This window comes from Pinus tabuliformis, chromosome 2_1, assembly GCF_031772625.1.
Source record: "Pinus tabuliformis cultivar Carrire ecotype Pingquan chromosome 2_1, CPIR1, whole genome shotgun sequence".
Lineage (NCBI taxonomy): Eukaryota > Viridiplantae > Streptophyta > Pinopsida > Pinales > Pinaceae > Pinus > Pinus tabuliformis.
The window spans coordinates 75,819,395-75,830,563 of NC_142299.1; the positions used below are offsets into that span (position 1 = coordinate 75,819,395).

At 38.1% G+C, this 11,169-nt stretch overlaps 2 pseudogenes; both read left to right on the forward strand.

Annotated features, from left to right (window-relative positions):
• Positions 1–655: 655 nt before the first annotated feature.
• LOC149198855 (phospholipase D delta-like) lies at positions 656–5,519 on the forward strand (annotated as a pseudogene).
• A 3,090-nt stretch (positions 5,520–8,609) lies between these two features.
• LOC149198856 (phospholipase D delta pseudogene) lies at positions 8,610–10,246 on the forward strand (annotated as a pseudogene).
• The last annotated feature ends 923 nt before the right edge of the window (positions 10,247–11,169 follow it).

Genomic DNA, 11,169 nt, shown 5'->3' on the forward strand with positions numbered 1-11,169 from the left:
AGCAACCGAATCCTCCTTTTGTTGATCCTACAATGTGGAATCATTGGGCTTTACAGCAACCCTATCAATGTGTTAGACTCCATCTTATGTCAGTATGAGATTGATTCTTCTTCAAAACCCTGTTTTGAAGAAGAAATCATTAAATGTGGTGTTTTAAATTATGAAATTTATTTTCTAGCTCTTCAAAAGGCAGCAGCTTCCTCAGATCCTATCTCTGCAAAAGCATAAACAAACAAAACATCATCAACAATCATATCCATTGTTTGATTTGGTCTAGAAGCTGTCTTGTTACAGTTATCATTTGGTTTTACAGCTCTCCATACATTTGGTTACTCAGATCTGGTTACTTAGTCAAGGAATCGCTGGACTGAAAGGCATGCTTTAATCTCTTGACAAGCATATGCCTGTGGCCTTGTTGCTTAACCTCTGCTGCAGACTTCTTGACTATGAGGCTGAGAGGAGCACTAATATTCATAATTCCACCGTTGTATAGCGCCCTTTTATCCGGTTGTATACTTGAGTCAGAGGTGGCAATCAGATTATTGAGTTTGTTTATTTTAATCAATCAGTGGTTAAGAGCTCATATTGTCCATTGTGGACATATAATCAATTTTGTTAGATTTGGGTCTTCTTATTATGCCGGCCAAGTTAAATTTTGGGCCATGTCACAGTAGCGAAAAACATTTTCTATTTTGTATAAATTCAGTTGGTCCCATTTTTCATATGGAGCTATATTACTGCGAGGTTGGAATGTACAATGAGAATCGGGATGAATCTCAAACAATGCCGGCAGAAGCACATCAATTCAATGGATTGCAAGGCAGTCTTGATGGACATGCTAAGAGCACACAAATAGATATTTCTCACAACTATCATGTATTGAAAGAACACGATGTGTTAACTACTGATAGGAATGCTGAATACTTGTTCAAATGAGCTTCATAGAGGAAGTAGAAGCGGTGAAGTAGACCTTGAAGTAGGCGGTGCCCAGGATGAATGGAATCTCTATCAAGGTCAATGTCCTTCAGTCAACTGTGGTTCAACTTCTTTTAAACAGATGATAACATATTAAGTGCTGATTTTGAGTCTGATCGAAGTAGTGGCAGGGTATGTTGTAAAAGAGCCGATGGTTATTGGTCATGAATGTGCTAGAATAATTGAGGACATTGGCAGTGAAGTGAAACATCTGGTTCCTGGTGGCCGTGTAGCTTTGGAGCCTGGAATATCGTGTTGGCAATGTGAGCCATGTAAGCAGGGTTCTAACAATTCAATTCAGGAAGGAATTATGCAAACACATGATGAAGAAACTAGGAAATTTTTCAAACATTCTATTGTTCATTGTGTGCTTGCACCTCGTTATGCGAGCCATAAGCTTAGTTGGTTCAAACAATAGGTTGTTGGTACATTATATACTCACCACCAGAAACTTGTTATTATTGATACCCAAGCTGCTAGTAATGACCGAATACTTGCCTCCTTTATAGGTGGGTTAGATCTCTGTGATGGTCGTTATGATACCCCAGAGAATTCTTTGTTTAGAACTCTTAAGACTGTACATAGAGATGATTATCACAATCCTACTTTGATGTTGATTCTGGTGGCCCAAGAGAACCCTGGCATGATTTGCACTGTAAAATAGAAGGTCCTGTTGCATATGATATCCCTAAACATTTTGAACAACGCTGGAAAAAAGCAACAACATGGCATGAGATTGGTAAACGTTTTAAGGTAATTTCTCATTGGCGTGATGATGCACTAATCAATTTGGATCGGATATCATGGATTCTTAGCCCCACAGTGAATGTTCCTAGCGGTGATCCTCATTTATGGGTTTCAGAGGAAGATGATCCAGACAATTAGCATGTGCAGGTTTTCCATTCAATTGATTCTGTATCAGTAAAAGGTTTTCCAAAATCTGTCACAGAAGCACAAAGTCAGAATCTGTTAAGCCCCTATACTACTAGTGTAACCCCTTATTGTTATTAGTATAACCCACTTATTATATTGATGTACCCATGTAGTGCCCATATTGTTACTATTATGCCACATAGAAGCCCGCCATTGTTACTGTTGTGCCCTACAATATTATTGTTATGTAGGCTTTGATTGTATTGGGACCACTTAGACTCCTATATATAGAAAGGAGGTATTTTCATTTGTATCATCCAAGAATTGTTCATTTATGTAATGTAAAGGAGGTTGCCCCCTCGAAGAGGCTGAATTCTAAGGCGTTGATCTTTCTTTTCTATCTTTTCTTGAGCTGGTTTCATAACATTTGGTATCAGAGCTTTGGATTCTAGGGTTTCGCTGCTCCAAACAGGTCATCGTGGCATTTTCGCTATAACTTTGTTTTTGTGACGTTTCAGAAGTCGCAAAAAAAACCCATTTGAGAAGAATTGGCGCTAAACCTTGGGTCCGAATTTCAGATCTTTTCGCGCGATATTTTCGGAGATATTATCTACGGAAGTTGGTCTTTTTGCAGACTCCTGAATTACACTCAAAACAGGTGACCTGGGGAAAATCGTCATAACTTTCTTTCTGAGCATCGGATTGAAATTTCGTAAGAAGGTACAGAAAGAGGACGGATTGTAGTTTCTGTTTATATATTTTTCAGAGTCAAAGGTTGAAACAGGGACACGTGGCACTTCATACAAGTTCGCTCTACTGAACTAGTCTATAATCAGGTCACTGCGGGAGATTGTGCATAACGTTTTTTTGGAGAATCCAATTTGGATCATACTTGTGGCATTGGAAAGAGGACACAGAGGGCTACTACAGATCACAAGTTTAGAACTTAAAGATCCGAAAGTACAGAGTTACAGTCGTTTCAAGGTAGAGCTCCTAAAATCAAGAAAAAGCAAGATGAGGAAGTTTGATGGCAAGGATCCGGTAAATTGGATACTTCAGATGGAGCAATATTTTGATATACATGGTGTACAACTGTTACAAAAGGTATGTATTGCATCTTCATATTTAGAACCGGATCAATTTTTATGGTACAAAGGGCTTTGTTCTCGTAAAAAACTTGTTACGTGGTCAATTTTCACAGAGGAAATGATAGCACATTATGAGGATATAAAGAGCAACACCTTCTTTAGAGCAACACCACAACAATTGGAAAGAGTAAAAGGGCTTTGTGACATAATGGAAAGCAAAATTATGGAAATCAGGAACCATACCCCTCACAACTATAAAGATGGAAGTGTTGTTTCTCCCAGCCTTCCACAACCTACAAGAGTTACACCACAACAATTGGAAGAAAAAAGAGAAAAAGGGCTTTGTTACAATTGTGATAGAAAATGCACTAAAGGTCATAGGTGTGCTGAGAAGAAATTATTTTACATAGAATATGAAGAGGAGGAAGAAAAGGATCAAGAAACATCAAAAGAAGAGGATATACGTCAGAACACCACCCCAGAGAAAGAAGAAATGAATCAGACCATATGTTGTAAAGCATTGGCAAGAATTACCACTCCTCAAACTCTCAAGATAGAAGGACATATCAAGAAGAAAAAGGTGCAAGAAGTGAAAGATCACATCGAGAAAGAAGAAATGAATCCAACCATATCTTGTAATTCAATGGATGAAATTACCACTCCTCAAACTATCAAGATAGAAGGACACATCAAGAAGAAAAATGTTCAAGAAAAGAAAGATCACATTGAGCATCAAGAAATGAATCCGACCATATCTTGTAAAGGACTGGAAGAAATTACCGCTCCTCAAAAGATAGAAGGACATATCAAGAAGAAAAAGGTTCAAGTAGAGAAAGACCATATCGAGCATCAACAGCAAGTTCTCCAACTTTTAAAGGATAACGCCACTTCGGTGCAAAATCAAATGAAACAACAGGTAGATCAACATCGTAGTGAAAAATGTTTTGATGTGAGTGATTGGGTATTTTTACTACTACATCTCAAGCAAGCTATTTATGAGAAGGAAATGTTGGCAATACTACATGCACTTAAAAAATGGCGACCTTACCGAATGGGAAGATGCTTCAAGGATGAGGATGTGGAAGCATTGTTTTGTGCTATTTATATTATCCAACCAATTGGATAAACGAAGCAACGGATGAATGGAAGAAGAACAAAGAAGTATGGCCACTTATTCAAAAGTTGCAAAAGATCCCAAATCAAGCAATATTGCCAGAAATTGAGGAGGAAGGAAAAATCATATTGGAACCTGGAGCAGTCACAGAAACAAGAACCCGACAGCTACGAAATCGATCAATTTCAGAGTATCTCATCAAGTGGAAGAACTTACCCCTGAATATTCCACATGGGAGGACAAGAATTTTATATAGAAGCATCAAGAACTACTCAAGCATTGAGGACAATGCTTTTTGAAGGAGAGGGGCATGTTAAGCCCCTATACTACTAGTGTAACCCCTTATTGTTATTAGTATAACCCACTTATTATATTGATGTACCCATGTAGTGCCCATATTGTTACTATTATGCCACATAGAAGCCCACCATTGTTACTGTTGTGCCCTACAATATTATTGTTATGTAGGCTTTGATTGTATTGGGACCACTTAGACTCCTATATATAGAAAGGAGGTATTTTCATTTGTATCATCCAAGAATTGTTCATTTATGTAATGTAAAGGAGGTTGCCCCCTCGAAGAGGCTGAATTCTAAGGCGTTGATCTTTCTTTTCTATCTTTTCTTGAGCTGGTTTCATAACAGAATCGTATCTGTGGAAAAGATCTGGTTATAGACGCAAGTATCCATACAACTTATATTAAAGCCATCCGATCTGCCCAACACTTTGTCTACATTAAAAATCAATACTTCTTGGGATCTTCTTACAACTGGTCATCTTACAAGACTGCAGGTGCAAACAATATAATTCCCATGGAATTGGCTTTGAAGATTGCCAGTAAAATAAAAAGAAATGAGAGGTTTTCAGTTTACATCGTCATACCAATGTGGCCTGAATGGGACCCTAAAAGTGTATCTGTACAGGAAATACTTTTCTGGCAGTCACAAATAATGCAAATGATGTACAAGGTTGTTGCAAAGGCCCTTTAAGATTCAGGGTTGTCAAAATCATACCATCCATAAGATTATTTGAATTTTTATTACCTTGGTAATCGGGAAACAAACGATGAGAATGAACTAATGATTTCTCATACAGAAAACATTACGCAGGAGCAGGCTAAAAGGTATCGCCGCTTTATGATTTACGTCCATGCAAAGGGCATGATTGTAGATGATGAATATGCGATTCTGGGCTCTGGAAATATCAACCAACGCTCTCTAGATGGTTCAAGAGATACGGAGATTGCTATGGGTTCCTATCAACTGCATCATACATGGGCTCAGAAGAATTGTCACCCACGTGGCCAGGTTTATGGATATAAGATGTCACTTTGGGCAGAGCATATTGGAAAGATTGAGGATTCAGCTGTTTTTGAAGAAGTTACGCGGGAGCATTGTGAAAAGGAAGTAAAGGATCTAGTTTTATTAAAAATCGGTGTTATTCAAATGGAAAATCTAACCTGGCAATGAAAGGTGAAAAGTAAAGACCCGAAACAAACACAGAATATCAAACATAGGCAGAAGAATAGGATTCAATTTCCTATTTATGATTTCAGATTTCCTTATTTGAATGGCCAACGCATTTCCAGAGATTTGGGGTGCAGTTATAAAATCCAGAATGTGCAAAGTGGCATACAAAATTCGATTGCTTATGTTTATTTTCAGTAATTGGGATTGACTCCTGTAATGCCACCGCTTCATCAATTTTCAACAGTTCGAGTAGAAGAAGGAGCACATTTTTATTTTCAGAAGAGCTGATTGTTTTCTATTAGTTTATTTATTAATAATGATAAAATCAATTCCTGGTCTTGGGGTCGATTTGTTTTCCCACAGCTGTGTCTATTTCATGTATTTAAAAGAAAAAATTCATTTGTAAAGAAGTTAGAGAGGGGAGAGTTCTGAGTGCTGAGAGCTGGTGGAGAAACAGGGAGCTTCTATTGTACAGTCATTGACAGAGATTTTTAATGAAATTACACAGCTCTGACTTCTGAGATTCCTGTGGTATGAAAGTTAGCATAAGTTTTTCTTGTGTTTCATATGTAATCTGTTATGTTTCATTTCACTTCATGATCATTTCTAAGTGAACAAATGAAGTGTTTAGGTAGAATTCATAGTATTATATGCTCTGCCTATAAGTTTGTTCATGTTCAATGTTTTCTATTGTTTAAGGAGGATTCAAAGTTATTGTTTGCCCTCCTTAGCTCCTCACCAGTCTTTCCATCCCATTTAATCTCAATTTGATGTTAAATTTCTTGCCTACCTTGCCTCAGTCGATAATCTGTGTTATTCATTATATTTCTCTGCTCAATCTGTGACTTTGCCCATGCAGCCCAGAAAAACCCCATCAGTTTATTAAAAACTCTTTGATCAGTTTACTAGCCTAATATCAGTGTTACCTTATTGGTCATCTCCCCATTGAAGATTTTTACGAGATAGACCGGAGAGAGCCTTCTCCTACCCCGTAGGGCTAGCTACGAGGCTAAATGGTTTGATGTAGCCTTGAGGTTTACCTTTCTCAGCCTGAGGTGAAATTTCAAGTGCTAACATATTGGCGACCATACTGGGGAGAACATTCGATTTGTTGATTGTCTCGTCCCAGTACATGCAATCAAGGTGCAGATCTAATGTTGATGGTGGACAACAGTCAGATTCATTTGCAGGCCGAACCATTCACCTGGCGACTCCAATTCGATCCAGACATTCCAGTGCTTGCTGATCCATTCATGCAATGGAAGGGTATGTGGCAAACCCTGCCCTGTGTGAAGCTGTAGAAGAAATAAGAAATAAGTTAGCAAATACTGAATTTGATGAAGATGTTTTCAGTGCCTTGCTTCAATGCTTGAAATTTTTAAAGGTCTTCAAAACTAAATTTTGTGAGTTAATTGTTGAAAGAATTGAAGAGGAGATTCAATGGTTAGATGAGCAGATTCAGTCTTATGATTTCCAAGACCCTAAAAAGTTTTTGGAAATCCTTCCTCCATTGAAACAAGATATCATAGAATCGCCTATAGATGTTTACATTGACAATGTGCAGCTGGAAGTATGCATTGCAGAGTTGGGGCAGCTAACAGAGTCCGGCTTCCGTGATCCTATTGCGGTATATATGGACATGTTTTTCAGTTTGATTGATAGATCAGGCTGTCTTGTATGTGACCAGGTTCATTACTTGCATGAAGGGTTGCCAACAATTACATCTGTGTCCTCGTGGAAGCATTCTCAAGCGGCATCATTCTCAGGTTTACTTGAATGGCTAATCTGGCATTTTAGTATTACCTGATCTATTGTTTGTACAGCAGATTAGAGTAGATTTTGTAAATAAATAAGCAGCCATAAGGGCAGCATCTTGTTTTAGTTTGCTTGAAGATTGTTTGAGTTCAGTTTCAGTTTGAAAATTAAGTCAAGAGTTGTGTTGATGATGACTCCATTGCCCAATAGATGGAGGCACTGTCTGCTCTCCCAAAGTTCTGCGATTCTTGGCACCTCCAAAAAGCGGCAGCTGCCATCCCAAGTGGAGCCGATGTTAGACTCCGTCTTATGTCAGTATCAGATTGATTCTTCTTCAAAACCCTGTTTTGAAGAAGAAATCATTAAATGTGTTTTTTTAAATTATGAAATTTATTTTCTAGCTCTTCAAAAGGCAGCAGCTTCCTCAGCTCCTATCTCTGCAAAAGCAAAAACAAACAAAACATCATCAGCAATCATATCCATTGTTTGATTTGGTCTAGAAGCTGTCTTGTTACAGTTATCATTTGGTTTTACAACTCTCCATACATCTGGTTACTTAGTCAAGGAATCGTTGGACTGAAAGGCATACTTTAATCTCTTGACAAGCATATGCCTGTGGTCTTGTTGCTTAACCTCTGCTGCAGACTTCTTGACTATGAGGTTGAGAGGAGCACTAATATTCATAATTCCACCGTTGTACAACGCCCTTTTATCCGGTTGTATACTTGAGTCAGAGGTGGCAATCAGATTATTGAGTTTGTTTATTTTAATCAATCAGTGGTTAAGAGCTCATATTGTCCATTGTGGACATATAATCAATTTTGTTAGATTTGGGTCTTCTTATTATGCCGGCCAAGTTAAATTTTGGGCCATGTCACAGTAGCGAAAAACATTTTCTATTTTGTATAAATTCAGTTGGTCCCATTTTTCATATGGAGCTATATTACTGCAAGGTTGGAATGTACAATGAGAATCGGGATGGATCTCAAACAATGCCGGCAGAAGCACATCAATTCAATGGATTGCAAGGCAGTCTTGATGGACATGCTAAGAGCACACAAATAGATATTTCTCACAACTATCATGTATTGAAAGAACACGATGTGTTAACTACTGATAGGAATGCTGAATACTTGTTCAAATGAGCTTCATAGAGGAAGTAGAAGCGGTGAAGTAGACCTTGAAGTAGGCGGTGCCCAGGATGAATGGAATCTCTATCAAGGTCGATGTCCTTCAGTCAACTGTGGTTCAACTTCTTTTAAACAGATGATAACATATTAAGTGCTGATTTTGAGTCTGATCGAAGTAGTGGCAGGGTATGTTGTAAAAGAGCCGATGGTTATTGGTCATGAATGTGCTGGAATAATTGAGGACGTTGGCAGTGAAGTGAAACATCTGGTTCCTGGTGGCCGTGTAGCTTTGGAGCCTGGAATATCGTGTTGGCAATGTGAGCCATGTAAGCAGGGTTCTAACAATTCAATTCAGGAAGGAATTATGCAAACACATGATGAAGAAACTAGGAAATTTTTCAAACATTCTATTGTTCATTGTGTGCTTGCACCTCGTTATGCGAGCCATAAGCTTAGTTGGTTCAAACAATGGGTTGTTGGTACATTATATACTCACGACCAGAAACTTGTTATTGTTGATACCCAAGCTGCTGGTAATGATTGAAGACTTGCCTCCTTTATAGGTGGGCTAGATCTCTGTGATGGTCGTTATGATACCCCAGAGCATTCTTTGTTTAGAACTCTTAAGACTGTACATAGAGATGATTATCACAATCCTACTTTGATGTTGATTCTGGTGGCCCAAGAGAACCCTGGCATGATTTGCACTGTAAAATAGAAGGTCCTGCTACATATGATATCCCTAAACATTTTGAACAACGCTGGAAAAAAGCAACAACATGGCATGAGATTGGTAAACATTTTAAGGTAATTTCTCATTGGCGTGATGATGCACTAATCAATTTGGATCGGATATCATGGATTCTTAGCCCCACAGTGAATGTTCCTCGCGGTGATCCTCATTTATGGGTTTCAGAGGAAGATGATCCAGACAATTAGCATGTGCAGGTTTTCCGTTCAATTGATTCTGGATCAGTAAAAGGTTTTCCAAAATCTGTCACAGAAGCAAAAAGTCAGAATCTTATCTGTGGAAAAGATCTGGTTATAGACGCAAGTATCCATACAGCTTATATTAAAGCCATCCGATCTGCCCAACACTTTGTCTACATTAAAAATCAATACTTCTTGGGATCTTCTTACAACTGGTCATCTTACAAGACTGCAGGTGCAAACAATATAATTCCCATGGAATTGGCTTTGAATATTGCCAGTAAAATAAAAAGAAATGAGAGGTTTTCAGTTTACATCGTCATACCAATGTGGCCTGAATGGGACCCTAAAAGTGTATCTGTACAGGAAATACTTTTCTGGCAGTCACAAACAATGCAAATGATGTACAAGGTTGTTGCAAAGGCCCTTCAAGATTCAGGGTTGTCAAAATCATACCATCCATAAGATTATTTGAATTTTTATTGCCTTGGTAATCGGGAAACAAACGATGAGAATGAACTAATGATTGCTCATACAGAAAACATTACGCAAGAGCAGGCTAAAAGGTATCGCCGCTTTATGATTTACGTCCATGCAAAGGGCATGATTGTAGATGATGAATATGCGATTCTGGGCTCTACAAATATCAACCAACGCTCTCTAGATGGTTCAAGAGATACGGGGATTGCTATGGGTTCCTATCAACTGCATCATACATGGGCTCAGAAGAATTGTCACCCACGTGGCCAGGTTTATGGATATAGGATGTCACTTTGGGCAGAGCATATTGGAAAGATTGAGGATTCAGCTGTTTTTGAAGAAGTTACGCGGGAGCATTGTGAAAAGGAAGTAAAGGATCTAGTTTTATTAAAAATCGGTGTTATTCAAATGGCAAATCTAACCTGGCAATGAAAGGTGAAAAGTAAAGACCCGAAACAAACACAGAATATCAAACATAGGCAGAAGAATAGGATTCAAATTCCTATTTATGATTTCAGATTTCCTTATTTGAATGGCCAACGCATTTCCAGATTTGGGGCGCAGTTATGAAACCCAGAATGTGCAAAGTGGCATACAGATTCGACTGCTTATGTTTATTTTCAGTAATTGGGAGTGACACCTGTAATGCCACCGCTTCATCAGTTTTCAACAGTTCGAGTAGAAGAAGGAGCGCATTTTTATTTTCAGAAGAGCTGATTGTTTTCTGTTAGTTTATTTATTAATAATGATAAAATCAATTCCTGGTCTTGGGGTCGATTTGTTTTCCCCCAGCTGTGTTTATTTCATATATTTAAAAGAAAAAATTCATTTGTAAAGAAGTTAGAGAGGGGAGAGTTCTGAGTGCTGAGAGCTGGTGGAGAAACAGAGAGCTTCTACTGTACAGTCATTGACAGAGATTTTTAATGAAATTACACAGCTCTGACTTCTAAGATCCCTGTGGTATGAAAGTTAGCATAAGTTTTTCCTTTGTTTCATATGTAATCTGTTATGTTTCATTTCACTTCATGATCATTTCTAAGTGAACAAATGAAGTGTTTAGGTAGAATTCATAGTATTGTATGCTTTGCCTATAAGTTTGTTCATGTTTAATGTTTTCTACTGTTTAAGGAGGATTCAAAGGTATTTTTTTCCCTCCTTAGCTCCTCACCAGTCTTGCCATCCCATTTAATCTCAATTTGATGTTAAATTTCTTGCCTACCTTGCCTCAGTCGATAATCTATGTTATTCATTATCTTTCTCTGCTCAAGCTGTGATTTTGCCCATGCAGCCCAGAAAAACCCCATCATTTTATTAAAAATCAATCTTTCTGATCAGTTTACTAGCCTAATATCAGT